General features: G+C 43.8%; 1 long non-coding RNA gene across 1 annotated transcript; it reads right to left on the bottom strand.

Moving 5' to 3' along the window:
• Positions 1-10,444: 10,444 nt before the first annotated feature.
• Positions 10,445-11,208, bottom strand: LOC131399213 (uncharacterized). Its single transcript, XR_009217075.1, has 3 exons — positions 11,151-11,208; positions 10,853-10,943; positions 10,445-10,516 (listed from the first exon to the last, which is right to left on the bottom strand). It is a non-coding gene; the product is annotated as an uncharacterized LOC131399213 (long non-coding RNA).
• Positions 11,209-11,686: the final 478 nt, after the last annotated feature.

The raw sequence follows: 11,686 nt of genomic DNA, 5'->3' as shown, positions 1-11,686 counted from the left end.
GCAGAGGCCTCCAAAACAGCATCCTTAAGATGAGAACAGCTTAAGCATTTTGCCCTTTAGATTGATAGCCTAATCTCAGCTCAGGCCTGAGTGGCCAGTCTCTCAGGGACACGGGTGGAGACTCTAATCCCTCAGGAAGAGACTGGTGGTCCAGCTTTGGGAGAGGGATGTTCAAGGTAGACAACACTTGGGCAACATTTGAAACCCGTCAGCTTTAACATCTCTGCTATGGATTCCAGCAAGGTTCCCAGATAAACACGCCTAGGGATGGTCAAGTGTACCGTATTCTTTAAAAATTGGTTAGAGTGGTGAAAGGAACAAAGGATAAAATATCCTGCTTATTTGCAAAAGATAAAATGCAAGCAAGATCTTCCTGTTAATTTTTTTCTGCTCACTCTCTTGGCTGTACTGTACGCTTGAATGCAGAAACAAAAAACTTGAATTGCCAAATTCCCTTTTCCTGAGATTGGTAAATTAACTTAAAAGTCTTATTGAAACCTTTGGAGGAATGGTTAGCAGCTTTCACGATTTATGTCGTCTCTAAAAATCTGGGCATTGATCTACATGAAAAAAGTCCATGTTTATATTACACATCCCAATAGGTTACATTTCCAATTCCTGAATGTGGGATATTACCAAAACAACTGAAAAACCTGGTCATGGAAACTGGACCCTGTCACTTTGTCAAGTATTTGCCTTTTTATGAATTAATGACACATGAATTCTTTAACATTTTTGTAAAGAAAGATGAGAAACTGTAGTGTCTCTGAATGTGGCAAGACGGGGAAGTCTCGTTAGACCACATCCTCGGGTTCTTCTCTCGTGCTCAATAGGCCCAGGTGATAGTCCGTGTGGTCAGGTGCAGCGCCGCTCCCCCAGCCCCCGGTGTCCCATCCTACTCTGGCCTGTGCCCTCTTCAGGGGGTTCTGATGACACTCGTCCACAAGGGTTGGAAGGAGACATTGTAACATGAGGATATTCATCATTTTAAAACAAGGATTAATGGAGAGGAAAGTCTCGGGGTCTGTGTGCTCTGATGCAACTGCTGTTGGGGTCTGGCCACAGTGACCACTGTGCTCCCAGCATTCCCCATAATGGCTGTCTCAGACGTTTGATCACCTGGTGCAACCACAACAGCTGTTGACAGAGCTGGGCCCTCGTCGTGGTTCAGTGTCTTCCATCAGATTTTGTGGCTCTGACCCTCCTCTGCTTGCCCCCTTCCCATTCCTATCTGCTGAGTTGATTGCTTTGTAGTTGTTTCCTAGGAGCCACTGTGTATAACTGTATGTCACAGTGTTTTTAGGGACCCACCCTCACTACACGAGTCACAGTACAACAGCCACTTATCTTGTTGTAGCCCATGTTTCTCTTCTCCAGTGGAGCTGTGAAGAACCCTGTTTACTCGGAGCTTCTCTCATTCTCATGTTGCTGGGGCTGCTTACAAAGCTGGGCATCTCGTGTTTGGTCTCATCAACATTATTCTTTTCATCGATTATTTTGAAGTCAGATATGACTTTGTTAATAATGTGGACACTGGCTGTTACAGGCACTTTTATGTATCTTACCCCACAGCTCTGTGAAGTAGGCCTGTGATCCTCATTTTACGGGGGGAACACTGAAGCTCAGAGAGATGGAGTAGCTTCCTTCATTTCACACAGTTTCTTGGTATATTTTGAGTCTCCACCTGGAACGCCGCCTCTCAGGTGTGTGCCCTTAGCTGGTGTTCCACTTTGTGCCTCTCTGCCAGCCTCCCTAAAGGCACATGCCCCATCCTGAGTCCGTTGTCTGCTTGATGGCAGTCACCCTGCACAAACAGGCCCCTGGCAGGGAGTGGACTAGTGGGGCTTGGTCCTCTGGTTTACCCTGGCCAGGTTCTACATTTATTTCAAGAGCTGGAGCAGTGGAAGATACTGACCATCACTCACTTAGAAGGATTGTTATGTAGAAATACTCCACTGACTTTTTGCAGGTGTTCTGTCTTCTTTGTCTTCATTGCTCCTCTGGGCTTTCTCCTACAGTCCATTCTGAGCAGTGACATACAATACAGAGACTGGTGAACATAATACTGTTGTCCTGCACCAAACTGTCACATCAATCATTTTTCTAATTATGAAACAAGTACGTATTGTAAAAAAAGTCAAATTACACAGATCTATGTAGAGTAAAGTGAAACCTTCCCCTTCCATCCCTTTCCCTGCAAACTCACTCCCCTACTCAGATGGAACTATTGTTAAGATGTTGCAGTTTATTCTTCTGGACATTTCCTATGAATTTATAAGTACACAGAAAGTTTTTTTTAACATAAATGACATAACTACATCATTTTGTAATTTGCTGTTTCCCAAATCATATATCATAAGCGTCTCTCCTTATCAGTACACATCACTCTAACTTAGCTTTTTAGAAGTTTTAGAGGTATTCCAAAGAGCAGGAATACCACGATCTGTTTATTTATTCTTTGATAGAGATGTGATTATATCCATTTTCACTATTATACATAATGCTGCAGTAAGATCCTTGTATGGAATTTATTACACTGCTATTCAACTGCTTAATTTGCTTTGTTTCCTTTAAGTCAGAGACTGTGATATATTTTTAACAATTTCATGGGAATTATTTTATAGGAAAATTAATTTTATCAATGAATAAAGACATTTATGGAGAAACTGGACTTCAAGGTCATCCATCTTAGTATTCTGGAGAAAATCATGAAACTTAGAAGGTATTATGCTTGCTCCATCACATTCTAACAAGTCATGTTAACAATTTAAAGTTGAATGTTTCAGTAGCCTCTACTCTCTCTGTTCAGATGAAGGGTGACTTTTTCTTGTCTTGAAAACTTCTGACTCCAGGGGCTCTCAGTTGTGCTTCAGAGAGGATAAGATATTGGTGTTGTATCTCTTTCTCTTCAGCTGTAGGCTGCATCCTCTAAAGATCGTAGAATTGAACATGGTCCAATAAATATATATGATTTGGGTAAAAAATTCAAAGTAATCAACCCAAGATAGGAATCTATAACTCTCATTCTTAATAAAGAATTTCCTTTGATATCCTCAAGTCTCTGTGATTACTAGTAAAAACTCACCTATGTGTAAAGTGATGTGGTTCTGCTGGGAATGTGTGGCTTGAACAACCATAGTTAAGGCTGCCACATCTGTAGGTAGATTAGACTTGACCTTATATGACATCTTCCCTTGGTCTTTGACCTGGGAAAAATAAGAATTAAAAAAGCTGCTGTTACTAGTACTCAATGCTAGAAATGTCCATTACAGAGTGAGTTTGATTTGGTAAACCAAAGGGAGTATAAGCAGAACAAAGTCTTTAATATCTATAAAATTTCAAAAAATTCTAATTTTTAAAATATAACTCTATTTTTGCCACAGTGCAAACTGTGTATATATGAATGAAATATCCCACTGTCCATTTCTTAACTGGTTTCCAGTGATTTGATGGATTTATCCTCTAATCTGGATTCCAAGTGTGAAAGAACATCTTGGTCCTTCAAAGAAAATAAGCCACTGAAATTTGATTTTCTTTTAGCTCGGCATCCTACAGGTTGGAGGGATAAACTGTCATGTAATGATACAATGATTCTGAAATCTAATTGTTAATTAGAGGGGTATAAGGGATGATTGAATGGTGGTTCATCCCCATGGTCGGGGGTATTGTACACATGGACGTGTAAACACGATTCAGGAAGCTACTTCAGTCCTGTGACATCCCTGAGAACTACAGTGCAGGAGGATCTAGGCACACAGCCACCTGCCTCGATCTCCTGGGTTACATGTAGATCCAGGGGTCTTGAGAGTGGCGTCAGAGCAGCAAATTTTTATCTATTTCTTCCCTTCCTTCTCTCCAGCTTATCTCAAATAGTCCTGACTATCATATTTTAAAGACCAATTATAGTTATTTACATGAGCTGCTTGTTCATTATTGCAGAGTAATAGTCAGGCATACCATTAAATATCATTTAATCTACCTAATTAAATTTGTTGTACCTTTTAATTGATTAGAATACTAAAGTTCAGAGTTTGATATTCACCAAATGTGTTAATCCGCTTACAACTTCCATGTGCCTCACTCTTCTTAGAAGTGTATCTTTGGTCCATCACAAGATTTTAATGAATGAAATCATCATAAATTAAGATAAAGTACTGTCTTTTGTATGATCAGGAGACACATGGGTCCATTCTGGAAATCGGCCCATCTGTCTTTGCTGCCCATGGAAAGTTTCTGGTCACTAGGTCTCCAGGTGGCTTGCACAAGCCCTAGGTCTATAAAGCTTGGTGCCTCTCCTTCTACTTGGGGTAGACATAAAAGAGATCAGAGAGACTTACTAATGTTTTGGTTGCATGAAGTCTTCTATGAAGACCATCCATGCATATTGTTCTGGATAGCTCTCTGTTCCTAAAACTACTAGTTACTTTAAGAGCTTGTCAGGAACTGTGAATGGTCTGATATTTTACTTTACATGCAAACCAATGTTAGCCTACCATGGTCTTACAGATGCTGGCAAAAGACACGAGACCCATGGGTCAGAGACAAAGGAGTTAATGACAGAGCAATGGCAGTGGCTAGAGTCTCAGCATTTGCACTGGCTCACTAAATCCCACTTCCTACAGGATGATACACAGTGGGCCAGGTGACATGCAGAGGGTTGCAAGAACTCAGAGCTTAAGGAACTCAAATCTTTGATAATGGGCAGGAAGTCTGCTGACCTTTGCCCCAGGGAGGGGTGTTATTTTTATTATCCTGGGCAGTAAGCAAGCCTGCCCTTTGCTCCAGAGGAGGCCACTATTTCTATCTTCCAAGGCAGATAGCTCTACACACATCCTTGAAAAGATACCCTGGTTTTACTGGCTTTCAAAGATAAGCTTGAATGAGACTTTATCATCATTCAGTTCTTCTGTTTCCTTTATTGAGATTGTGCATATATACTCTTTTCTCTGTAAAGTTCACTAACTTTATTCATACATGAGGGATGCTGTGGGTTTTATTTATTAAGTTGAGATTTTCTTATTAGAGCAAATGATGAAACTATTATGGATTGGATCTGAAAGTATTCTTTTCCAGGAAAAATGTGAAGGAAGATCAGTGCTCACAGAAATTTGCCACAAGGAGCTGATAGCAACTTAAATGATTTTAATTTAAATACTGTTTTGTACGACTTTCTTCCATCTTACTTCATCCTTTCTGCTTCTTGTAACTCCCATATGGGCATGGGGCAGTTTCAGGGATTCACTGAACTCATTTACAATTTTCAAATGGTTTTGTCTGTTGTGTTTTTTTAATTGAGGTAAAGTTGACATACAACATTATATTAGTTTCAGGGGTACAACATAATGATTCAATGTTTGTATATATGTTGAAATGATCACCACAATAAGTCCAGTTAACATCAGTCCTCATACATAGTTACAAATGTTTTTTTCTTATGATGAGGACATGGCATATTTCAAGGTGCAGAAGAATCAACGATGATGTCATACTTTTCCATATACAGCTTGATGAATTTGGACATAAGTATACACCCTTGAGACTCACAACCATCAAGGGCACAAACATATCCGTCACCTCCCAAAGTTTTCTCTCACCTCCTTTATTACTATTATTCTGTGGTAAGAATTCTTAGTATCTACCCTATTAGCAAATGTGACGTATGCAATACAGTCTTGTTAGCTGTAGACACTATACCATATCCTAGATCTCCAGAACTTATTTGTCTTGATAACTGAAACTTTGTATCCTTTGACCATCAGCTGCCAATTTCTCCATCCCCCCAGCCCCTGGCAACCAACATTCTAACCTCTGCTTGTATGAGTTTGACTACTTTAGATTCCACATATAAATGAGTATTTGCCTTTCTCTGTCTGCCTTTTTTCACTTAGCATAATGTCTTCTAGGTCCATCCATGTTGTCAAAAATGGCAGGAATTCCTTCTTTTTTCAAGGTTGACTAATATTTCATTTCTTTATGTATTCATCCATCAGTGACATTTAGGTTACTTCCGTATCTTGGCTATTGTGAATTAACTGCAATGAACATTAGAGTGCAGGTATCTCTTTGAGACCCTGATTTCAATTCCTGTGGGTATATACCAGAAGTGGGATTGCTGTATCATATGCTAGTTTTCATTTTTGGAGGAACCTCCATACTGTTTTCCATAATGGCTGTACTAGTTTACATTCCCACAAGGGTTCGTTTTCTCCACATCCTCACCAACATTTGCCATCTTAAGTTGTTTTGATAATCGCCATCTTAACAGATGTAAAGTGATAGCTCATTGTGGTTTTGATTTGTATTCCCTGATTAGTGATGCCAAACACTTTTTCATGCATCTATTGGCCACTGATATGTCGTCATTGGAAAAAGTCTATTCTGGTCCTTTACCCATTTTTTAAATTGATTTTTCTTTTTGTTATTGAGCCAACACAAAAAAAGAGAACAAAATTTCCAGGCATTATGAGTGCTTCCCAGTTGATGCAGATGGTTTTGTATTTACAGTGGTACCAAAAGATCATCTTTTGTGTTTTTTATTCAGTTTGTTATAAGACCAGCAGTAGCTACGGCATGGCAGATAATCAGAATCTTCTGCATTTGGAGGTTTACAACATAAATGAGTGGTGAGGAATTTTTTATTATTCCAAGGAAATTATTGAGATCATAGTCCATGAAAACCAGGATTGATAGGTGTAGGAGGAAATTAAGGTGAGGATTGGTGATCTCGTATTAATTCTGATCTTGAGGGACAGGTATCTACTGTATGAGTATTTCAATAATAATATTAGAGATCAGGAATTTGTGGTGGTTGAATATGTTTTCTGAATTATTTACTTTTGAACATAACCATTTGGATAATATGAACATCTGGGATATGGGAGTAAGTCACTACCGGGGGTGGTTGATAATGTCACTATTGACTTAACTTCTATGAACACCAAGCGGTCAATGGATTAAGCAAATGAGTAGTCAGAAAACACAGAAATGGTAGGATCTGAAATTTAGTAAAGGACTGGGGACCGACTGTCCTGAGAGGGAGTGCCAGGACTTGTGTGGTTGAGAGTGACAAGGACAAGAAGAGAATAGAAACACACTCAAACAAGGAGGGGGTGTTAACAGGATGGAGGGGGAGAAATGATCTGGAGGAGCCTTGAGTTTTGACCTTGAGCTTTCTGTTCTTGATGCAAATCTGCCTGATGACATCCCAGGACACAGGTCAGATCTATCCCCAGAGGATGGGGGGGGGGGAGTACAAAACAGCCAGGAAAATTGTCCTAAAAAGGCAGGCTTCCTTTATCATTTGACCCAATTTCATGATTTATTTTTGTAGGGTAAGAGGAAAAGAAGGATGATAGTCACGTCTTCACAGAGGAAGCAGTGTAACTGTGGGAACCAGTCCAAATCAAAGCCTGGTTTAAGCATCTCCATCCGTTTGAGGATGTCCAGTGACATATTCAAGAGGCCGGTTACTAGAATCCCATCCCATCCTGCCAGTAACGGGTCTCTGGGAGGACACCTTGGACCAGCCCCACCAGGTCTGCTGGCCCGAGAAACCACAAAGACTCCAGGCCTGCAGCAGTGCAGGACAACTGGTAAGTCCTTTCAATCTTACCAAAGCGTTGTAAAAACTTGCACCTAGTCACACAAGTGAATCCCTGCCAGGTGTGGTCACAGGTGGTCTGCACTCCAGGTCCCATGCCCACTCCTGCCGGTCTTCAGATTTGGCAGAGATGATTCCAGGAGCTGATCTGGGCATTCCACAGTTCCACTGTTAACAATTTCTGTTGACTGAGGAAGGTATCAGGCAGGAGGAAAGGGCAGTGAAGAGCACAGGAGAGAGACTGGTGATAGCACTGATGGCGGACAGACTTGCTAGTGAGGCAGAGAAAGTGAGGGTCCAAGAAGGATGTCCTGACAGCAGATGAAATGGAGCAGGCACCACAGTGAAGTCTCTTGGCAGCGTCCCCAATGTTTCCTTGCTTTGAGCTCTTGAAACTTTAAAATACAGTAATACTTTTCTTTTATTAAACTCTGCTGCATGACATAAAAAATATAGACTGAGGTTTCTTTCTGAGGTGAGAGGTTGAGTTTCAGGTGAGGAGAAAAAGATCTTCGTTTTTCATGCTATTCTCTCATTTTCCTTTACTATGTACATTATTTATTTGTACTTTCAAGTCAGCAGCGAGTTGCCAACGTCACGGGATGATTCAGTTTTTCCCCTCACAGTCACAGTAAAACCTACTTAAAGTGGATTATTCTTTTTGTGTCATATTCCAATAAATTCCAAAATATTATTTCAAAAGCACTTCGATGTCTATGTTCTCAAATTAGATATTTACTTCTAGGTTTCCATTTTTCTGGTTCTTTGTTGCATGCTAATTCCGAGTTGCATCTAAGTAAATACCAGATTTCCCTCAGTTTTTTAGATCCATATGTGTTGGAAATTTGATTCATGGAGATGGACATGGCAGTTGGGGGATCGTGCTATTATCAAAAGAGACCATTTCAGCATCAGTAATCTGACAAGAACTCACTGCTTGTTGGGATTTAATTGTCTATTTGAGGGATCAAGCTTTCACTGTTGGCACTTCTCTTTCTCTTTGGAGGGAAAGTACGGCCTTCCCAGTCTTTCCATTACCAAATCACTTTCCTGGGTGGCTGTACCGTCAGGAAGGGCCTGGGATGCCGGGAACCAGGATTAATCCTCAGCTTCTGGCTGTCCTGAGAAGGCTTCCCTGGCAGAGTCCAGCCTGTGTGTCTGGGTGACACCTGCAGCCATCAGAAAGGAGGCGATAACTCACAAGTGCCAAGCGATTCATCTGGCCCTTGTCTTACAGGGTGTTCCCAAGGGATGAGGTTGAAAATGCCACTTGGTAACCCTTTGAAAGCTCCTAGTCATGGGGTGGGTTCTTGGTGTGAGCTCAGAGCAGAGTCTGTTCACCACCAGATGGGAAGCATTTCAGTATTATAATTGGTAAGGCTGTGTTCATGCACATCCATGGTTCATCAGTTCCGTGGCATTCCCTGCTGGACCACCCCACACCCCTGTCATGCCTCATCTTACAAAGCTCCAAACAGGGTTCACACTCCAGCAGGTGGTTGTAATGTAACCACAGCACAAGACTGAGGAGAAAAACACAACCACCCAGGGCGACACACTTTAAGGGCTCGGGCCCCATTGCCCCATTTGGACGAGTTAGGAACACCAACACTGAGTGTGTAAACTGGAGGATTGTCAAAGACCATGGACCTCAGAACGACACAGGCTCGGAAGTTGCCTTGGACAGCAAGGGACAGTGTGGGGTCACTCACTGGGCAGGATTATGGTCCCTTATCCTGGCAAAGTAGAGCTCACCCGGGATCCATCAGGCCAAGCCGTGGAGGAGGCTGGGGGCCTTCTCGGGAATATCTGCCCTAAAGGGAATTGCATAAGGAAGGCAGGGGTGCTGGAAATCCTAGTTCACAGACAGCAGTCATGTTTATGGAACGAGGCCCAGCGGTAGCCTTAAAGCTGCATCACAAATCTTTCCTCCTGGATACAAAACAAGCAAGAAAAGGAATTCACAGTTCTCGACAAGGATCCCAGCAGGATTCAAATCTAGGTCAGGAGTGAACACGGAGCCCCTAGAGGGGCCTCAGGAGGGAAAGTCCCGCCTGTCTTTAGTCCATTTGTAAATGACCTTCCTTGGGCCTTGTCCTCTCCAAGTGCACGTTTTGATATTTTTACGTTGTTTTCCCCACTTAGAGGATGCAATTTCAGAGATTGAACTAGAAAACTACAAGTTCCTAAAATTTGGACAAAAGAAACCTCAACAAGAGAAGCAGAAAACATTCCCTGTTCCTCCAGAATGTAGAAAGGCAGCCCCTGCCTGTGGCACGACATGGTCCTGGGTAGTGCTGTTTTAAATACACCCATATTTCAGTGGTTGTTGTTCTACCTGTGAAAGTACCTTCAACCTTTAAATCCCAAGAGAATGGGCGGAGGGCCGTGTCTGCTCCTGGAGGAGCTGAATGATACTCAAATGAACTGGTCCTCGGAGTTAGGGGACTTGGGAGTGTCCCCACTAGCCAGGTAAGGGGCTGGCCCTTCTCCCTTCTCCCACATACAATAAGCTGATGACTCAGAAGAGTTCTTTATTAAAGGAGAAGTGTGAAACTCTGTGTCTCACTTACATGACTACAGAAAGCAACAGAACCACAGCACAACTCCCAGGCTGTAAAGGGAACAGGACTTTAATGTAATATTCAAATATGGCATTTATTATTTACAGCAAATAACTACTGTCCCTCCCCAATGGGTGAATAGGCGCTGGGGTAGAGATGTCAGGGAGCTGGGGTGGGGTCGTCCCCTCTCTCTTGGGCTTCAGGGGCCCCAGGAATCAGCTTACAATGCTCTCCTTCCCATCAGGTGGGAGGAGCTGGCCCAGTGCATCGCAAGCCTCCCAGCTGTGTCCCCGCTGCTGAGGATGGGGCTTGATCGGCCACTGGTACGGGGCTCGGTGTTGGGGCCTGGGGGCTGAGTAGAAGAGTTGGGTATCTTGGGGGGCCTCCCTGAGAATCATGGCCCCCACCCTGTCCCCACTGCACTGGGTGCTCCAGACTCTGTGCTCAGTGCTGTCACCCACCAGTACCCCATTTGTCCCTGCCACGCAAGAGATCATTTAGTATCACCTATTTCACAGAGGAGGAAACAGAATCTCAGGAAGCTGAAGAGAGTCACCCCAGTCACAGGACTGCTCAGTAGTGGAGCTGGGATCCCAATGCCAGCTGTCCAACTCCCCAGGGCCACGCTTAGCCCAAAGATTTACTGCACTCCTAGGAGTCAGTCACCCCGGCCCAGGCAATCACTCACCCCTGACCTTGATGATGGCCGGTTCTTCTTGGCCTTGAGTATTCTGCTGGCTAACTAGGTCTGGGGCTCCAGCTGGCAGGACAGGCTGTAGCTACAGGACAGCCAGGCACCTGTGACCCTACCAGGAGCCTCACCTCAGGTGTCCCCCCAGCGCCTGCCCAGCAGCTGGAGTCTGGGTGTCCCAGAGGTCGCCATGCAATAAGGCCTGGGTCTGACTGGGGGTCCACGGAGACAGGCTCTCTGGACTGGCCAACAGGGAGTCCACCCCTGCCCTCACCCAACTCCTGCCCGGCCTCACATCTCATTCTCGTTGAGCAGCTCCATTTCCTGGAACCAGGCCCCAAATCACTCCTTGGGCTCTGGTTGTAATTCTTGCAGCCACCTGTAGCAGCAGGATCTCCCTCATGACTCGGTATTACTGGGACCAGAGGGAAGGAGAGGATGCACACAGGGCCTGGGTAGGGGATGCTGCAGGGGCCTTGTGGGGGGTGAGGAGTGGGGCAGGGAAAGAGTCTTGGGAACCCTTCTTCCCTCCAGTTCCATCCAGGCTCTACCAGTTCTCAGAATGGGAATAATCAGCCCCTCCTCCAGGAAGTTTTCCTTGATGCCATCCTCCCCTCAACCCACCCGCCAATTGGATGGGTCTCCCACTTCTCTGTTATCAAACTCTTCTACTCAATGTAAGATACAGGGGGTGGAGCCAGGGACTGTTCTGCCCAGAATGTCTCTGATTTCCACCTCCTTCCCTCCCCTGCAGGGAGTGTCACAGCTGCTCATCTCAGTCCTTTTCTCGAGGTTGATCTCATTCCCCTGGAAGACAGACAGCCAGAGTCC

This window comes from Diceros bicornis, chromosome 37, assembly GCF_020826845.1.
Source record: "Diceros bicornis minor isolate mBicDic1 chromosome 37, mDicBic1.mat.cur, whole genome shotgun sequence".
In the NCBI taxonomy this organism is placed as follows: Eukaryota; Metazoa; Chordata; class Mammalia; order Perissodactyla; family Rhinocerotidae; genus Diceros; species Diceros bicornis.
This window is presented reverse-complemented; position numbering and strand designations above follow the sequence as displayed.